The 20,988-nt window shown below is 49.5% G+C and overlaps 1 protein-coding gene across 3 annotated transcripts in view; it reads left to right on the top strand.

Annotated features, from left to right (window-relative positions):
* Positions 1-20,988, top strand: part of LOC144773424 (N-acetylated-alpha-linked acidic dipeptidase 2-like) — a 776,499-nt gene that overhangs the window by 104,145 nt on the left and 651,366 nt on the right. The window lies entirely within an intron of this gene.

Below are 20,988 nucleotides of genomic sequence, written 5' to 3'. Positions count from 1 at the left end.
CTCTGAATAGAGATTATGAAATTTGACCCTAATCACATGGCTCTTACTTCGAAAATTGACCACCTGCAAATGTATTTTACCCACAAACACAAGTCAACTTCATTTAATATCTCAGTGCAATTGAACCTGGCTGAACCGTTTTTAGGTCTCGCTCTCGAGACCTGTTGTTGTGGAGATGCCTCTCAAAGGAGACAGACCGGGGCACGCGCGTCGATTTCACATCGTGGGCGCGCACGCCCAGCCCCCCGGAGCCGTGCACATCTCCAGATTGCCAGGAAGTCCGCCTCAGTCGCGCGGACACACACACACACGCAGGCAAACACACACTGCATACACACACGCTCACACACACATGCGCACACCCCCCCCAACCTACTCACGGGCTCACGCGCACACACACACAGTCACACACGCGCATCCACACACTCGAAGTGCCCATCTCCTGTCTCGCTAGCCTGATGCACCAAAAAACAGTGTTTACACTTCCCCCTACTCACCGGGCTGACTCAGGACTCCCCCGCTGCTCTCCAGGCCAGTCTTTCCTCCTCAGGTGTGTAGGGTCAGCGGCTCAGGCTCCAACCTGAAACTTGCATCACCAACCTGCTGTTGAACCAGCAATTCCCCCGCCGTCCCCCCTCACCATCCAGAGGAAGCTGTTGAACAGTCGCCAGCTCATCCTCCTTTTGAATGAGTTTGGCTTGTGACGTACACCTAATCCCACTGGTGAGGCCTATGAAATGCCCCCAGCTCACAACCTTTATTTCTTCTCATTCAGTTGCCCAGGTAACATGTCAAGGACCAGATAGTCTCAAAGAAGTCAGCTAGCAATATCTCCCTGCCCTTGGTGTCCTGCAGGACCTCAGGAGGATGCAACCAAGAGCTGCCCCCCCCATTCCATGTGGCACTAGACAGGGGCATGATCAGACACGTAGCAGGGCAGGTGTGTCACTGCAAGAACTCTAGAGCCCATTGAGGCAGTTAGAAAAATATGATCTAGTCTGCTGTGGGTAACATGTGTCAAGGAAAAACAAGTGTATTCTCTCGAAGTGGGATGAAGAGCCTTCCAGATGCTGCAGAGCCCCAAATGAGCAGTGAACTCCGGAATGAAGGAAGTCATCCTAGGTTTCGTATTAGGACATGGATGGTACCTCTGAGATTGCCCTCTAGGAAGTCCAATGCCAGAAAGAGGACGTCCCACACCTTCAGGTAAAAGGTCCCCTCACCAATGTTAGGCCCATACGTATTGACAATGGCAACATCCACCCCGTCAAGTATACCCTGTATCAGCACGTAGTGACCCTTTACATCCACCTCCATATATGAACTGGCAAAAGGGACCCCCGGAGACAATCAAACAAGGACTCCCTTTGAGAAAGTTGAATAATTGGCAGAATAGACTTTCCCCTTCATTTCTTTTCCAACTTAGCAGCCTCCACATCCGAGAGATGGCTTTCCTGCAAGCAGGCAATATCCACATTGTGTCTCTCAAGAAAGGAGAGAACTTGTTGGCGTTTCTGATATGATCCTAACCCCCATACATTCCAGGAGAGGAACCTACAAGATCCAGGCTTACTCATTATTGCATAAAGCCTGTATGAAGACAAAGGTTCTCCTCCCTGCGACAAGATGGCAACACACCCATCAACCAAACAGAACACACAACCGGTAAACCTGCCCTGGACAAGTAGGCCAAAATCACAATGTGATGCTTGCCCAAAAAGATCGATTTGTCAGGATGATAGAACACCACCCCCCCGCTAATACAACAGACACAAACCAGGATGCACAAAACAGGGATATAGCTAACATCCTAAAAAGAGCACATCAGCTGCAAAGAGTTAGCTTCCCATGTGTAGCACCCAGGCCCCAAGCGGGGCGGTCATATACAGGCAATTCCCCTTCAATGTCAGGAATGGAGCTGCACAGGGGACTCCACAATGGTATAAGTGGCACAAACTTCTCAACAGGCAACCCCCAGGCAATGGTAGCCACCATGGCAATTCTCCTCTGTGGGAGAGAGAAGACAACAAGGGGTCCCCCTGTGGGCATAAAAACTGCAAATGACCATCAAGGAGACACAGTACTGTATTGAGAAGGAGTGTCTGAGGCCTCACCATCCTGTGCGGCCCCACCCAAAAGCATCTCTGGCACTTCCAGGGTCTATGCAGCGTCCATGGTGCCATCATTCCGGACCGCCGGCTGGCCTCCACCCCTGGTCTGTAGGCGCCTGGGCCCATTCCACCCACCATGGATGTGGAAGTGGTCTGCTTCACTCTAGGAGTGCGCCGGGAGCCTATCTAACAAGTCCAACCAGGACCAAACTTCCTCAGGATGTTAAAGGAAGTGCAACTTCCCTGCTGCAATAACATAGAGCTTGGCAGGGTAGAGGAGCATGTCCTTAAGGTCTATGGCGTAACACCTCTTCTTCATCTCCAGGAAAGATTTGCACCGCTCCTGGACTTTCTGGGTATAGTCAAGGTAAATTTTACCATTCTCAAACTGAGAAACATGTGCCTCCCTGGTCACTCTCAGGATTGGATCTTTGTCCCTTTATTTCCCTCAGGGAGGAACAGGCGCCAGTGCCCTATGCCCCCGGAGCGTAAAGTGTGCCTCACTCAGTAGTCCAGGAATCACTTAGCTGACTAGCCCTCCATTCTCTCAGGGAAGCCCTACAGGGGCACATGGTTCCATCGGGAACCGCCCTCCACATCCTGAACCTTATACTCCAATGCACTGGAGGCCACCGTCAGCTGGGAGACCTGCTGCTTGAGCTGACGAAACTCCGTCTGCAGGGAAATTAGATTAGTTTCTGCGTTCTCCACTTTGTCCGCAACTTTGCAAAAATTAGCTCGTAGCAGATGAATCTTGATGGAGACCCCTGCAGTTTGGCCCCAAAGAACTGTTCTTGAGCCCTGTATCGCCTCCAGAAGGGCAAAACACGATGGCTCCTCCTGGTGTTTCAGAAAATGCTCCCGGGTGGTCTGATGCTCTTGACGAGTGAGTGGTCTGGTGAGGGTCGATAGTATTCCCCTACTGCTGTCTATTGGACATATCCTTTCCCATATTGGAGGAGAGGAGGGGCTATCTTTCAGCTGGAAGCGCTCAACACAGTCCAGGGCATACATTTCCCCACGCCTGCATGGCCAGGCAGAAGCTACTATCAGGGAGAAGAGGCATGATGTAGGCGACAGAGCCAAAGCAGTTGGGCGCCTCCCAGATAACGACAACAGTAGCAACCGGCCAGCCGGGGTCACCCACAGGTTGATGTATGTAGACAAATGGCAACCCCCAGGCAAGTCTGCCACAGGGAATCCGCAGAGGGACACATGCAGCAGTCACAAACCTGTCACAGTGTCAGTGAATTATCCATGCCTTGCCTCCATGAGTTAGCACCAGAAAAAAACACAGGATAAGGATCAGAAGGTCCACGCAGCTCTCCGCTGCCACATGGCCTGATCAGGATACCAACAGTGTCAACTCTCCAGTAGACCCCAGGTAATCAACAATCCAGAGCACCCACACACCGAATGAGTCCCTGGCTGACCAAAGGCCTTCACACTTCCAGGGCACTCCCGCATTTGACCTACCGGGCTGAAGCATCTGCCCCAAAGTTTCCCATCGGTGACTGCAGAAATGTATGTCCTCTGTTTACTGTTGAGAGACACCACCTAGGGTCCTCCAAATGTCCCACAGCAGCTGGGCAAGCTGACCTCTCCTTCAGAGGTCCTCTTTTCTGCCGACCTCAAGGCCTCCTCTGCGCTTCCTTGGCAGGACTTCTGTTGGCACACCAGCGCTGGGCCTCTATTGCAGCCCCTCTAGGCAAGCTCCAATCATGGCCTACCTCGCCGCCCGCTTATTCCTCCTTCTTGCACCTCAAGTCCCAGTGCACCTGGGGGCAGCACCCACAAGGTTCTTGGTGCCGTCTTTTCAGACTCTGTCCCACGGCCATCCCCCCTCTCTTCCTCACAGTTCAAAGAAGTCCTCACGTGTGGCCTGGCAAGCTCCTCTGGCCAACCATGGACTTTCTCAGCCTGTAGCACTGCCAGGCTTGGCCCGCTCAGCCAATCTAAGCACTTTTGCCATCAAGGGAGCCCGACAACTGTTTCGCCCCCGGACAGGATCACCCTGAGACAGTTTGGGCACCGCAGCTACACCAGGCCCCAGGCAGCATGGATCATAGTCCTCATGTCGGGCCCCAACTTTGGCTCTTCATCTGCGACGGTGGGTTACCAAAACACTCCTCCCGCGGAGTCGGAAATTATGGGGGCGAAGAATCATACATAGGCAGCATGAGATAATGGTTAGATTTAGCAGGATTATGCAAGATTTTGAAGCGGGTAGAGGAGCTCCCTGTGGGCAGGTCCTATCGCCCATCATTGCTGGCCACCCGTCCCACCAGCACAGAGGGTTAATATGCATGATGCAAAGAATGTGTACCATGCAGATCACATAAATGTCTGTTATGTGGCTAGCTCAGAAAGATTACTGCTTTTGTCACAGAGATCCTTTTGTTACTTGCAGTTCATAAATTACATTACTAATACAGCACATTGACCTATGCACTGTCCTCAAAGAGCTGCATGCAAACTGCATGGTATAGTTTAGAACGTTACATTTTGTTCCAGTGTTTCGTATTCTAATGTTGCTATGAGGTTTTGTTTGGGTAGAAATTCCTTCTTATTACTAAAAGCCAACCCCAACCACTGTGGTACGTTTTAAATCCTGAGTTTATGCTTCTCCAGACCAAACAACTTGAAAATACACTGCCTGCTAGTAAGGACACCATGTAATCCTCATTGTTTTATGTAATATTACCTAAAGACTGGTTTACACACATATGAGTCATTGTCCCTATATAATGTGTGTAAGGTCTAAAGTGCTACGACACCCTACTGGTATGAGTAGCTATAAAGCAAATTAAATGCATATGAGAGAGGGGCTATGGAGCGATGAGGGGCACTGTTGGAAGGTAGTAGTGAGCAAATCCATGGAGAAGGAAGTCATTGGGGGTGCACCAAGAAGGAATGGGGCACCGGGCAGCGCCAATGCCAACCTTGGCTTTTGTTGTTATCTGGTAGAACCAGAGCCTTCTCCCACTCAGTGCTTGCCCCTGATTCTTGCGTATTCTCCCTTCATGCCCACAGAAGTTTTTTTCTCACTGAGGGAGATTATTTTCCCTGTATTCTCGTCTTTAGTTTAAACCACCCTAGCCTCGTATTGTATACCTTCTAACGTTGATGTAACTATTTGTAAAGCACTCTACTACCCTGGTGGGTCTGGTTTGCATTTCATGAAACCGTAATACGTAAGTAAATAACTAAGTAAATACCAGTGGCGGCCACCACTATAAAAAGGGTGGTCAGTGGAGGGAGCGTGGGGGGAGAGCGAGTGGGGGGAACAGGTTTATAATAACAAAGAAAAAAAGTACCTGATGCCGCCAGCCGCCTCATGCGTCACATCTCTCCTGATGGCCTCTTCCTGGGTCCCAGCAGCCCCTGAGACAGACTCCCAGCCAACCCCTGTGCTGCAGAGCAGCAAGGGGATTAGCCTGAGTAGGCAGGAAAGACACTCTGCTCCTGCCAGGGAGTCTGTGGGGCTGGAGAGACCTAAGTGCGCATGTGTGTTTTAGTTGGCCTGAGACGGCTGGTCAAACACACATGAGCGCTTAGGGAGTGCACATGCACTCCTCCTCCCTTCTCCCATGTCCCGTCCCTCCATGCACAATCTGGCTCAGAGCGGACAAACGAAAAATAAAACAATGCTAGACCATTGTTCTATTTTTCATTTGCTGGCTCTGCGCCAGGCAGTGGGGGGACGCTCCTCTGTCCTTACTGTTCACTGTCATTTATTGCTGTCTTCTTCATTAACTGCATAGTGTGCCCCATTCACTGCTAAGGTCTTCGTTATGTTCACTTGTAATGGCCATATTTTCATCAGCGCCCCCACTCCCACCCGAGTTACCAGTATCCCCATATTTGGTAACGCTAGAGGGTTGGGTTGAGGAGGGGGAGCAGTGGTGAAAATCCAGCCCATTTATTGGGCAACTCATGTGGGCCTTAATCAGTGATGACTGCCCTCTGTGCTGCTCACTGCCATTTTCACTGCTCACTGCCTGACTCATTGCTTATACCCCCACCCCTATTCAGTGCTTTCTCCTATTCCCTATTCAGCCCTCTTCCCTCACTCCTCATACAATGCATCATTCACTGTTCAGCGTGTTTCATGATAATCATCGGGGGAAACATCGGTTACTAGGGCCTGGACCCCCCAGTATGACCCCTGCCCCACCACTGTAAACCCACAGACAACCATCAGTCCATGTTGTGGGTAAAAGCGGCCATGTTTAATGTTACAAAACATTCATAAACATGACAATAAGCATCATTAGATTGCACATTTCAAGGATTAAAAATGCATTACCAATTTAATATGTACTATTATGTTCACCAGTTCTAAAAAAACAACAGTTCTGTAATCACAACTTGCTCCTGCACTAAGGGGCCCTCAGGCTCGCATCCCCCAACTGAGAACCACGCAAGGCGCAACCCACCTGCGTCCTTGAGCGGTGAGCCCCCAGCTCACTATCCTTGTGCTTCCCCTCCAGGGGGCCCACCCCTCTACCACCAGGCTACCAAGGAGGCTTGTGTGACCTGGCGCCCTTGCCTCCCCAGCCGGTGTCCCCATTCTCCCTGCGGAGAGCTTACCGTCTCTCCCCTCAGTGCTGGCCTCGGGAGTATTTAAGCGGGACTCCCTTTCCCCCCTGAAAATCAATGTCCTGTGGTCTCTTTTCCGCCACTAGGGTGACCGGGCCCCCAGGTCCTTCACCCACCCCATCCGCAAACAAGTTCTGTACAAATGACCAAATCCCTTTGATCCATACATCTGCGCCAATGTCCGACAGATGCACGCCATCATGATGAAACATCAAGTCCCCAGAAAATCAGTCTGTGTGGGATGTGGCACAGGCGGCTCGGGCCTGAGCACAACCTGGCTAATTCCCCGTTGAGGCGCCTCACTGATACATTCAATGCCCGAGACCTAACTCCAGCAGCCCATGTCCTTCGAGGCATCATACATGACCAGGCAATGCGGGCTTTCGGGAAGACTCTCGCTATCCAAGCAAATTCCGTCAGTAATGCTTCCCTAACCGCCAAGCGACCTAGCTTCACCATGTCATTGCCGCCCAAATGTAGAATCACCAAGTCCGGGGACTGATGTCCCTCGCGCTCACTTGTCTCCTCAATCAGCCGCCGCAGCTGCCGGATTCGCAGCCCGCCCACGCCACGCCATATGAACGATGTTCCTTTCAAACCAGATGGCTTCGACACCCGCTTCTGCTGCAGCCGCACCGTGACCCGCCTCACGAACGAGTGCCCCAGCACCCACATCACTTTCAGAGACATACTAGTAATAGGAATAGAAATGTAAACGTCAGCATTCATTAAGTCACCACCATTATTTCATTGTCTCAGAGTAATTCGGGCCGCACATATCGCTTAAAACAAGACGATGACCAGCGCCCTACGCTCTTAACTGCCTCTGTTGGCAAGCCTGCGCCTGCCGCTAAAGTTGCTGCCCCAATCCTAAAAGAGTTGGAGGAATATCCGCTAGGGTCCCTCCCCAGATGTAACAGCACGCGCTTAAAAATGGCCCTGAATTGAAACTGCGACAAGCATTCCCCTTGCTCATGTATGAACAAGGCCTGACTGAACCCAGATGGCCTAATCGCCATGTATGCCTCCATCCTGGCGACGGGGCAAACCCCTGCCCCTGGTGCGGGGGCCAAGTGAATAGAGGTCCCCTTCCCTAACGGGTCAGTCTTGGATCTCCTCAGGACCACCACCAAACCTCCCACCACCAGGTTCGTGTCCTGTCTCTGGGGCCCCCCAGCATGATCCAATTTAGAAGTCCCTACTAATTCCCCTAGCCGAAATGCACCATAAAAGGCTAAAGTGAGCGCCGCACCAAACAAGGTACCCTCGTATTCAGATGTGCACACTGACTGCAAGACCGCTACAATGCCCGCCAAGGTTCCCAGGTCTAAGGGGCGCCTCACATCCTTCCTAACACCCTCCAGCCTCGCCCAACCTGACAGTGCTTTCTTTACCACGAAAGCCGTGCCAGGGTCGCGCTGACCAGCAAGTTTAGCAAATAAACCTATTGCAGACACATGCACCCTAGCATAGGAGGCCACCCTCCCTTGTTCTTTCAGAGCTAACAACAATTCGCAGAGCGCCCCTGTTGAAAAAAGCGCCGCATGGCTCGCATGATTAGCAAATGCCCTGTAAGTTCTGAAGTGTTGCTGATATGTCTTCATAGTGCGCTCGCTCAAAGAGGCTCCCACTAGCCCAGCTAGACCGGGGCTCCAACCGTCCACAAAGATGCCGGGAAAAGAGTCATCTGTTCGTCTGCCTGCGGGTGGTACCTTCGGAAGTCCTGCAACTTGGAGCGAGACAAAGCATCAGCAGCCTGATTCTCCACACCTGGTATGTGCGCTGCCTTAAAAAAACAGATTGAGCTTCACACAAGCCAAAACTAAATGTTTCAGCAACCTTAACACATGTTTGCACGTGGCACCTTGCCTATTAATAGATTCCACCACGGCCATATTGTCCGACCAGAAGATAACTGACTTGTTCCTAAAGACCTCTGCCCAGACCTCTACTGCCACCACAATGGGGAAAAAATCCAGAAATGCTATGTTCTTAGTAAGGGCCGTTTCGTGCCAAGACAAAGGCCAATCGCCCCTGCACCAGTGGGATCCCAAGACTGCTCCAAATCCAATGCTTCACGCCGAATCCGTCACCAGGCCCAAGTCTGTGCTAGATATAGTGGGGTCAGGCCAAATCACTTTGCCATTGAACTCTTCCAGGAAGTTCCTCCAAATCTTAAGGTCCTCCCTCACCTCAGCTTTTAATATCACGTGATGGTGCTTCTGTGTAAGGCCTACCATCGCGCGCGCTATTGATCTAGAGAATGGGTGCCCCATTGGAATAATTCTGAGTGCGAAATTTAGCTGGCCTACCAGCACCTGCAATTGGTGCAGTGTGACTTTGGGACTTGCTAAAGCAGACTCAATTGCTTGTGAGAAGGCCTGAATCTTGTCTGCTGGCAACCTGCATTCGCCCTTGACTATATCTTTCTCAATGCCCAAGAATGACATGCTAGTCGCTGGTCCCACCATCTTACCGGGGGTCAAAGGTACTCCCAACTCCTCAAACATCTCCACCAGTTTGCCCAAGACATGACCGCACCTACTTGATGCTGGAGGCCCCATGATCATGAAGTCATCCAGATAATGTACCATGTCTTTCTGCCCTGTTCTGAAGACAAAGACCCACTGCAGCATAGAACTGAACATCTCAAAATATTTCCATGAAATCGTGCAGCCCACTGGCATACATCTGTCATAATACAATTGACCCTGCAGCTGGAAACCCAATAAGTGGTAGTATTCGGGGTGCACTGGCAACAGCCTGAAGGCTGACTCTATGTCGGTCTTGGCCATGAAGGCCCCAGGCCCTAGATTGCGCAACCTCTGGAGTGCAGAATCAAAGGACGAATATGTCACTGAACACAGGGATGGGTCAATTGCCTCATTCACTGACGCCCCCTTTGGTGCTGACACATTGTGGATCATCCTGAACTGGCCAGCGTCCTTCTTAGGCACTACCCCTAGGGGTGAACACACAAAACCCGGCAAAGGGATGGCAGCGAATGGGCCTGCCACCCGACCCAGCGCTCTCTCCTTCTCTACCTTCTGTGTCACTACTGCAGGGTGTCTACGGGATGACAAAAGGTTGTTGCAATAATCAACTGGGGTTACTCCATGCGCTGGAATGCGGAAACCTGCAGAAAACCCCTCGAATAAAATCATGGCTGCCTTCCTGTCGGGGTACTGATTCAGCCAGAAAATCAGCCTACCTAAATTCACTGGTGTGGGTAACTCACTGCTGAGTGGGAGGCTTGGGCTCCCTAGGCTTCTTCTTTGATTTCTTAATGCATTTAAACTCAGGGTGAGAAGGGTGGCCACAGTAGGCACATGCATGCTTGAACTTACAGGCCCCAGTGGGCCAGGTGCACGTCTTTCTATTAAAGGCCCAACACGTCCCTCTCTTGTCCCCCGCCCCTCCCTGAGAAGACCGAAAGGGCTGCTTCGCAGGTGCCTTACTGTTGACACTTTCTAACCAAACATTTACCTCTGTCTGGTCCCAACACATTTCAGGATCATCTACTTTAGCCCATCTAAAGTCCCTATCATAATCCAGCCACGCCCCCCACCCCCATACATTGTTTGTGCTTTTAAGATCTTGTTGGCATAGCATATCAAGGGGACAGCCAATTCAGGCTTCTTCTCTAGCATCACCACTGAAAAAACATTAAAACCAAACAACCAATTCGTAATGGATTCTTCTACTCTTGGTTTCCTCTCCCTAAAGGAGCCCTCCTTACTCTCCTTCTCATCCGACTCAACTTCCCTTCTCCAAGGTCTGATCAGGGAAAATATATCCACAAAATCTCCTTTCCAAATCATCTTCTTCATTTCAGGCGTAATGTGTGCTGCCAACTTACCACTCTTGGATAGTATAGACTCATGGCCACCTACTGATGCACTAACCTTATCTACTTCTTTGCCCCAGCATCTACTGCCTTACCTGCAGAGGGCCCTGCTGCCGTCGGTGGAGCGGGGGCCAGCTGACCCACCGCCTGAGGTAGCTTACTCACGTCTTTCTCTTGTGCCTTTCCCAAGAGGTCCACCTTGTTGCTCAACTCGCCCAAGACCCGCCCCCGTGCTTGAAGTAGGGACCCAAGGAACTACAGATGCGCCCACCCCTGGCGCACTTAACCGTGCCAGTAAAGTCGCCATTGTTGACAATATGGTGGCTGTCGTAGCTGTCCCGGCTGATCCAGTGGAGGAAGTACCCACTTCCCCTTGGGGCATCCCTTGTATGGTCGGAGCCCCCCTATGACCACTTCTGGAACTACAAGTGGGGGAGGGTTAGGAGCCATAGGTGGTATTACTCGGGCACTACTGGTACATTGGGAGTAGTTGGGTTTGGCGCCAAAGCTTTTAACGCCCCCCGGATCTCCGCTAAGATTGCGCCTACATCATCTCGCCCTTCAGCAGGTGGAACACTAACTGGCTGTGGTATCACCGTAGATTGTGAGGGAATGCTAGGCCCAGGGATCACCGGGGCTGATGGTTCTGGCACTATAATGGGCACTGGTGCTGCCGGTACCACCGGGATGGGCACTATGTCTACAGGCGCAAATTGGGGAGGAAGCCCTGTTTCAATCAAACTAGGAACTGGCACCACAGGGGTACTAGGCCCTGGCAATACTGGAGAACCTGGCGTGGAAAGGGGGGCCTCAGAGACCTTGCTCCCCTTCCCCTTTTTGTACACCCAGGCCTTCTTAATCAGCGAGGGAAAAGCAGCTTTAGGAGGGACTATGGCTCGCCATGGTCTTGTCCCGGGTGTGGATTCAGGCACCTCCTCGCTGTCTGATACTGGCGCCTCACCCTCCTGGTCCTCCTCACTGCTCTCCTCATCTCTGCCCAATTTTGCAAGCACCAGCTTCAACAGCTGCGCTATCTCAGAATCCCCCTCCTTCCGCTTCTGATTGCGCTTGGGAGGCATGTCTACCCTTTTCCAACTTCACCTCTAATGCCTGCACTCTGTTACCCTCCCACACACATTCTCCACTTCTGACGAAATTGCTCAATTAAATTCCAATGGTCCTGTTAATATTCTCAGCTCTGGCGAAAGCACTGAGAACCACTGTTAATTACCACTGGGCCATCTGTTATATAATTCAAAACCAAGAAATGCTCCCATAGTTCGCTGGTCCTGTTTGTCACCTTATCTCTGACCCTGTTAGAGCAGATTGCACCACGACCGTACTGTCTACAATGCGACTAGCTTTTTTCCTCGCCGCCGCGCACGCGCTCTAGCCCCCAGGCACGATATTTCGTGAGCTGACCACAAGGTGCCTCTCTTCCCCTAAGCAGAGCCCCTGAAACGCTGTACTGTCACCTTCCATGTCCCGATTAAATCAACCCTTTTCCCCCTCGCCGCGACGCCGCACCTCACCAAACGCAGGCTTCCCGCCCCAGAAAGCAAGCGACCAGCCGGGAAGGGAAAGTAGGCAGACGATCGGCAGGCAGCAGACTAAGGACACCCAGGAGTCCGCACAGCGCTAGCGGAACTGAGGACCGGCCCAGGGAAGCCAACGACCTGATCGCAGCAGACGCGTGAGGCCGACAAGCAGGGGGGGAGAACAACGAGCAGCACACGCGCGGGGAAGCCACCCACCGGGTAAAGAAGGAGGGGGGAGAACTACAGGACGAACCCCACCAGGACAAGGAGCCAAACACGCAGAAAGCGCCCACGCAGTACCAGCAACACACCCTTATGGAGCCCCCGCACCCCGCAGCCCAAGTACCCGGACGGACAGGGAGACCAAAAGGAAAGGGGGACCAGATGCCAGGCAGAGCAGCCTACAAAATGGAGCGCTCGCTCCCCCCTGCGACCCAACACCTCACCTCAATAACCGCGGACCACGAGACCAAGAAACCCGTCACGCAACTGATGAAGCCGCCCTGCTGACCAACGCCCACGTTGCAACACTGCTACCGCCGCGAGAAGGAGCCTAGAAGATTCCCGATGAGCCCTGTCCGGTCTGTGTCACATCAGAGGAGAAAGAGGGCGAGTAAAGGAGCACCTGGGGCTAAGTAGCCCCCCATGGCTCCGCCCACTACACCCAGGATGCAGACTGGATGTGCGTCACCCGATGCCCCGGAAGTACTACGTGTCCAGTAGCCAACCGGCTACTGGACACCCAAAAAGGGGGGGGTGACGTGGGTCCGGGGGGCCGGGCACTAAGTGCGCGCTTGCTAACACTCGCGCTTTTCAATCGGGGTGATCACACCGCAATACTTTTACAATGCAGGCATTTCAACGCAAGTCATTACAATGACTTGCGCTGGATGGTGCTCTAAGCTAAGGAATAGTATGATTTACTATTCCAACACCTTCCCTACTGTAACGTAGGCTAGAGTTGGAATAGTAAAGCATTCTATTCCTAAGTCCAGCGCTCTCCAGCACAAGTCGCTGTAACGACTTGCGTTGTAATGCCTGCGTTGTAAAGGTATCGTGGTGTGAACACCGCGATGTAACATCGTATATTCCTATCAGGCTCTCTATTTTTGCCTTCAGGGATGAGAGAGCGCAAATCGAGAAAAATTAGAAGTGCACCATATTTACAAGCACGTTGCATTAGTTTAGTAAAGAAATACATAAGAGTGTCGAATTTATAGAGTGAAAATACATAAGAGTGTTTAATTAAAATAGAATGCATATATCAGTGTGAAAAGCTAATGTAGAAGTGTGTAAAGATGTTATAATAATGTTGAAATACCATGTTATGTGGCTGTTGGAGAGGAGAAAGTAATACTGATAAACGTAGAAATGTGTAGGCCACATGGCAGTTCACAGAGAATGAAAGGTGTTGTTATACTTTCACTTGATATGGATTTTAATGTTGTTATAATTCAAAGTATTATTGATCATAGAACTGTAATATATGTTTTATAGAAGTGTTTTATATAACCATTGTGTGTAATAAGTTAGAATACTGTCTAGACTAAGAAATTAAAGGTTTACAGAGTGCACAGGCCCGTTTCATGTAATTCTAATAGGCCTGAATAGATAAGTTCATTTCTTTTGATCTGTATGTGTTAGTTAGAGAAATGTCATGTTAAGCATAAATTGCGGAGCCTGCTCGATGGTTTACGACTTAGAAGATATGGTGGAGGCCGGAATTTGGGGCCCACTGTACAAGTGTCTGTTTGCAGGTGCGAGGAGGTTCCAATCAAGAGAGTGATGAATAGGGTTTTGTTAAGAGAGCCAGGCACAGGCCTGGAGGAGGCTTCAGGAATTTCCTGGGGGGTACTGTCCTGCCGGAGAAGAGCCTGAGAAGCAAGGTCAACGCTAACGATGGGCCCAGAGGAGTATCAGAATGGAAAATGCCAGAACTGACACCACGTGAGGGGCGTCTCTAAAGGGCGTTTCTATTGTAAATGTGATTTTTGTATTAGGGACAGCACCCCTGGGTGGAGTTAGGGCAGATGGTCTGAGGAACCTAAGAAAGCGGATGGGTAGGCAGATAGTTTAACTGCGAGACACCGATTTACAACGAAGACTAAGGGAAGTGAGTGATCTTCTTTGGAAGTCACCACGGCTGACACCTTTTTAGGTTAAGATTTTACTAAGTAGGGATGTCACTTAGTCTAGTGTAGGGACAGTCTAATCTGGATTTTCTTCCTTTCTGTAAATGACTCATAAGCTACAGCTTGTGTCTATTCTTGCAACTCTGATGATTTTTGAATTGGTTTTGGTGATATTCTTCTGCCGACTAAGAGCATTTAGAAAATTTATGTTTGTATTGATACCAGTATATCTTTTTAACCTTATTTTGAGATGCTTGTATCTCCAGTTAACTTTGGATTTATAATAAACTTTTAAAACTTATTCGTAGTAAGTGGTTCTTTAGAGTGGTGTAAGTCCTTAATTGATTGACCTAGTAGTGGATTGCCTTTTACTCTATGACAGGTATCAACGGTTCAGTCGACCTGAGTTGGGATCTAGACCTATAGAAATAGATCAGAAATCCCGCCGTAACAGTTGGTAGCAGAGACGGATGGTTACCTTCTAGAGGAAGGTGATCTAGACTAGGTTAAGATTACCCCAAGGTCCCTAGAGATCGAGAGATGAGCAGCGGAAGTATCGCCTACCGAAGAAGGTGCTGACGGTGCGAGAGAAAAGCAGCAGGGTCGGACGAGAGTGAGTATAACAAGGGTCATGCGTTGACAGATTGCGGTGTTTTGTGTTGTATTTGTATTGTAATGTCATGCGGAGTTGAATGCCTGTAGTGTGAGTGAGAGAGGGTTGTGAGCGCGCGCAACCTGGCTGGGGGAAAATCTTACGTTCGGGGAAGAGCTTAAGTGGTTCGGGTCTATCGAACATCCAGAATAGTTGTCGACCAGAGTAAAGGGGGTCATGAGGTACCATTGATCGCCCGCAGGACCGAGATAGGGGGAACGCAAGAGTGAGTGTGTGGGTAACGGACGCAGGTCGAAAGTTACCGTGTGTAAGAAACCTATCAGTTAAGGCGATTGTCTGGACGTACACGGAAAGACATTTCGTCAGTTAAAGGTGACAATTACAGTTAGACTGTGGGCGTACAGTCAAGGAAAGTGATCGCTTGGTCGGAAGTAATAATTTTTCAGAGTATGAATGGGACGCATGCATGACCGGGAGACGAGCAGACAAAGGAGGGGAACTGCTGCGAAGGGGGACGAGTGACGTCAGCGAGAGCCGCGCTGAGATAGGCCGGTTGGTGTGAAGCCGCGCTGTGATAGGCCGGTTGGAGTGACGTCAGCGAGAGCCGCACTGAGATAGGCCGGTTGGTGTGAAGCCGCGCTGTGATAGGCCGGTAGGTGTGACGTCAGCGAAAAGCCGCGCTGTGATAGGCCAGTTAGCGAGAACCGCGCTGGGATTGGTGGATTGTCATCAGGAAGTAAACGAACGCGGAGAAAATAGAAATTTTGTAGATTTTGAACATGAAGTGTTTTAAATGTTTGAGAGCGATCTTTAAGAGAAAAAGAAGAGAATCTTATTACGGGGAAGAGGCACCGCCAGAGGGTACACCAGCTCACTATATGGCAACGAATGTTGGGTTGCATACTATACTGTGGCTTGGTACTTGGAGTAAGATTACAGAGGGGAATGAGGAACTGACTTTTCCGAAATACGGAACGTTTAGATTAGAAGTGTTGCATCAGCTGAAAGCAGTTATGTCCTCATTGATACCTTTGCCTAGACCAACACAGTTTGAGGCGCTTAATGCGTGGATTAGGGCGGCGCACGACAGGAATCAGAACAGGCGCCAAGAAAGGGTAAGGCGATCAGTAAGGGCAGTGCAAGATGCCAAATGGGATGCGGAGGCCAAGAGATGGAGGGTACAGATGATTGAAGTGGATAAGTTGTACCCAGTGAGAGAGGTTACAGGAGAAAAGAGACCAATAGAAGAGGATGAAGAGAGCGAGTCGGAGGATGGCCTAATAAATAGGTTGTTGATAGATAGACCACCTCCGGACAATAGGGAGATAGAAGGTACTGAGCTCCCAAGGGAAGATAGGGTTGACATAGAAGAGAACAGGCCACTCCCTGTAACGAATTGGGTACCTACCAAAGGTAAGGAGACAACTCAACATAGTCCTGTACAGAGAGTAGTCGGAAGGGTTGTGGTGCAGAAGATGCCAGCAACAGAGAGGGTTGAGTCTTATGGATTGCCAGATGCTCTTCAAGTACCCGTTACCATAGGTCCTATAGTGTCGGTTTATCACCCAGAGAAAGGGAGAGAGGAAGAACAGGTACGGCTAGACAGAGAAAGAGTTGAGATGGTAAGAAGGAATAACGCGACAAATGCCTGGAGGAAATTGCCAGGACCGATAACGTGGAGCACCCCATTGGATTCAGCAGTGGATCCCGTAGTAGAGCAGGGGGGTCAGAGAGGACCGATAGACCTGAGGGGGCCACGGCCGAAATCCTATAAAGAGTTGAGGGCTGACTTGAAGGAATGGGATAGGTCCACAGAAGCACAGAGCAACAGGTCAAGAACAGAAGCTGGATGGGGAAGTCGAGGCAACAGGACATTATCTCACTGCGGGGCTAGCGAAAGCAGTCAGGAGTGGGACGGTAAAAGTCAGGAGAGTAGTGGAGTTACACGTCATATTGACGGTGGAAATGGGCAGGAGCAAAAAGGTAGAAGTGCGGAGTGTGGAGAGACGTCTCGTCTCATTCAAAGTGAGGGAGACCAAAGGACACAAGAGTACAGGGATAGGTTTAAGTGCACTCTCCACGCACCTGATGATAACGTACAGTACTGGAATTGTGGGAACATGGGGAACCGCGAAGGATCTTGCCATGCGTCGAGTGATCAGAGATCACAGGCAAATTGCGAAGGCATGGGGAATAATGGAATGTCATACCATGCACCTAGAGAAACCAGGCAGAACGGGAAATGTGGGACTATGGGAAATAGAGAAGTGTTTCACTATACACCCAGAGAGGATGGAACTGCATGGGACCTGGAGAGGTGGGAGCATGGGAGGACTCCCCATAACACGCCTGAGCCCAGACGTAGGACTCAGAGCTGTGATGGGAGAGATGTAAATGGACTCTCTAGAGACAGCATACTGAAAGCTGTGATAAAAGCCAAAAGACTCGATGTGACCAGCTTAAAATCTGACCTGGATGAGATAATAGATGGTGTGTTGCCTTTAGAAAGGATTGACATGTACGAACAAGATGAGCTGCTGTTTATAGCAAAGGATGTTACTCGGAAGGCAAGAGCAACTCATGAGAAACTGTCTGAACTGGCAGACAAGTATATGGTAGATTTGTCCAGAACAAAAGCATTGCAGGGTAACCATAGGTTGCATTATTCAGATCAGGACTTAGATGAGAGAAGGACAACTGGATTAAAAACACACATAAGGGAACTGATCACAGGAATAAGAGCATGGAGAGATCTGGACAAATGGGAAGAGAGGTGGTCCAAAAAGGGAACTGTCAGGCGGAGCGCAAATGTGATGTCTCCGGAGGGAAGGCTACTGCAGATGGAGGCATTCCCTTTGCGAGAAATAGCGAATGGGAGTTATGTACACGTGCCCTGGAGTAGGGGAGATTTGGCTGCATTTACCAACTCATTTCCGAAGTTGAGGGAAAATCCCGTAGAGTGGTACAAGCAGGTAGAGAGGTTTGTCAAAATATCAAAAGTACTGTGGATTAATTTGAACACCTTATTTGACATTGTGGTCCCAGGAGACTTGTGGATAGCATGCAAGGTTAGTGTCGAATGGCCAACCGCAGAACCAGAAAGGGATGGACGTACTAATGGACCATCAGAAACAGTAATGGTAAAATATGAAAGGGTGATGACATGGCTGAAGGAGAAGGTGCCACCACAAGATATAGATTGGGTAAAAATAGACCAAACAAGACAGGAACCCAAGGAGACAGTTCATGAGTTTTATGAGCGATTGCTGAAAACGTTCAAACAATACAGTGGTTTAGATGTAATGGATCCCAAAGATATAGGACAGTTCGTATCGAAGTTCGTTTTGGGGTTGAGACCTGATATTTGTTTGATGATTCAGCAACATTTAATTTGTTGGCAAAACAAACCATTGGATGAAATTCTGAGATACGCAAGGTATTGCAGTGATGAAATAGATTCTAAAGCAAAGAAATTAAAAGAGAAACTGATGATGGTGCAGATGCAGTCGGCTGGAAAGGGTGGACAGCAGCAACAGGGAACAGGGACAATGGGACGGAAACCAAATAGTTAGAATAAGGACAGCGAGGCAAACTCAAGACCTAGAATAGACATTGCTACATTGAAAAAAACGACAAAGTGTCACTAGTGTCACCAGGTGGGACATTGGAAACGCGAGTGTCCCTATAACCCTGAAAATGGAGAGCTAGAAGCAGAGGAGGAGGAAGTTCAAGAGGTTCCAGTCCAAAGGGTGACAGCGCCAAAGAATAAGGTGGCCAAAGGGGGGACTTCGGCTCCACGAGCTCAGTTCCCGCAGCCACCAAAGATTACGACAGGGGGAAAGATCTATAGACAAATGCCTCTTTTTATAGACGAAGAAGAGTGTTACTACGTTTATCCATTGACGGGACGACGTGTAAGTAGAGAGGAGGACTGTACCCTCCGGGCAGTTCTAGAGGTGGATCAAAGAGGACCGTTTGTTGAGGCTGAAGTGGCAGGGTGTCCTACAACATTCTTAGTAGATACCGGAGCTACTCGATCAACTCTGAGATCGGCAGTGGTTCCAGATCTACCAATGTCGGGGGAAACAATTCAAGTGGTAGGAGTTGCAAATAGGAGAATGACCAACCCTTTGACGGAACCAGTGCTAGTGAGAATAGGAAACCACAACTATGAACATCAGTTTTTAGTATGTGATTCTAGTCCTGTGTGTCTGTTAGGAAGAGATTTATTGTGCAAACTGAACTGCACAATATACTGCACACCTCAGGGCGTAGAGGTACAGACTACAGACGAGGATGCTACCTTTAAAGTTGCAAATTCGAGAGTATGCGTAGAACTGTATCCAACCCTGACTGTGGGGGACCTTCCTCTGGACCTGCGAGATACAGTGTCATCAGAGGTATGGGATTTTACTGGAGAAGAGATAGGATTGATCAAAGGAGTAGAACCAGTGAAGATCATGGTAAAACCAAATGCTGAATATCCAAGAACGCCTCAATACAAATTGACCTCGGAGACGATTGCAGGAATAAAACCCGTAATCGACTCTATGATTCAACAGGGAATACTGAAGGAAATCGTGGGTAGTCCATGCAACTCCCCGATCATGGGTTTGCAGAAACCTAGTGGGAAATTTAGAATAGTGCAAGATCTTCGAAAGATTAATAACATAGTTGTTTCATGTTGTCCAGTGGTACCGAATCCATCAGTGAAATTGTTTCAGATACCATTCCAAGCTGAGTGGTTCACCGTGATAGATCTTTGTCAGGCTTTCTTTTCAATTCCATTAGATGAGGAAAGCCAGTATCTTTTCGCTTTTAAGCTGGAAAATCGTGTCTTAACATGGTGTCGTATCCCACAAGGGTATACAGAAAGCCCATCAATTTTCAACCAGCTATTGAAGAAAAACCTTGAAAGTCTAGTACTGCCACAGAACTCGGTTCTGGTCCAGTACATAGACGACCTACTTGTTGCGTCAGGAACGGAAGAAGCTTGTAAGATTGATACCATCGCCTTGCTGAACCACGTAGGTGAAAATGGGCATAAAGTATCTCCGAGCAAATTGCAGTACTGTCTGACAGAAGTACAGTACTTGGGTCACCGGATAGAAAAAGGAAAGCGCAAGGTGTCACCAGATAGGATAGAGGCGATAATGAAGATGAATGCGCCTACGACACAGAGAGAAGTCAGGATGTTCCTAGGAATGGTTGGTTATTGCCGACAGTGGATAGCAAACTTTTCCCTGAAAGCAAAACCCTTACAAAAACTGACGCACAAGGAGGTGAGTGATCCGGTACCATGGGACAAGGATTGTTTGATGTCGTTCCTACAGCTGAGAGAGGACTTGTGCCGTGCTCCAGCTTTGGGGATGCCTGATTACGAAAAACCATTTTCACTTTACTGCTGCGAAAGAGAGGGTTGTGCTTTGTCAGTTTTAGTACAAACTCATGGAAATGCCCGTAGACCAGTTGCATACTTTTCGGCTACTTTAGATCCGGTAGCCGCAGCGTTGCCCGGATGTCTCAAATCCGTTACTGCAACAGGTGTCAGCATTGAAAGGTGTGAAAATATTGTTATGGGACACCAATTAGTGGTGTATGTACCTCATTCTGTAGAACTGTTAATGACCAGGACCAAGACACAGCACTTAACCAGTAATAGGCTCACGCGCATACGAGCAAGTTATTCTTGCTGCGGAGAACGTGACCATTAAGAGGTGCTCTGTTTTGAATCCTGCTACATTGATGCCACTTCCTAATGATATAGAAGGCGAAGAATGTGAATATCACGATTGCCTTGATGTGACTGAACTATGCACCAAGCCAAGACCAGATATTGTGGATGAGCCGTTGACTGACCCTGATGAAATTTTCTTTGTTGATGGCTCATGTTTAAGAGACAATACTGGTCGGTTGAGAGCAGCTTATGCTGTTTGCACCATTACTGGAGTTGTGGAAGCCGCTTGCCTGGAAGGAGTACACTCCGCTCAGGTAGCCGAAATCATTGCATTGACATGTGCCTGTTTAGCAGGTAGCAAAATTAGAGTCACCATTTATACCGATAGCCAATATGGTTTCGGTGTAGTTCATGATTATGGGCAATTGTGGTCTCAGAGAGGTTACACGACCTCCTCTGGTTCGCCTA

The sequence above is a fragment of the Lissotriton helveticus genome, chromosome 8, assembly GCF_964261635.1.
Source record: "Lissotriton helveticus chromosome 8, aLisHel1.1, whole genome shotgun sequence".
Lineage (NCBI taxonomy): Eukaryota > Metazoa > Chordata > Amphibia > Caudata > Salamandridae > Lissotriton > Lissotriton helveticus.
Note: the sequence above shows the minus strand (reverse complement) of the source record. Positions and strands in the feature narration are given on the sequence as shown.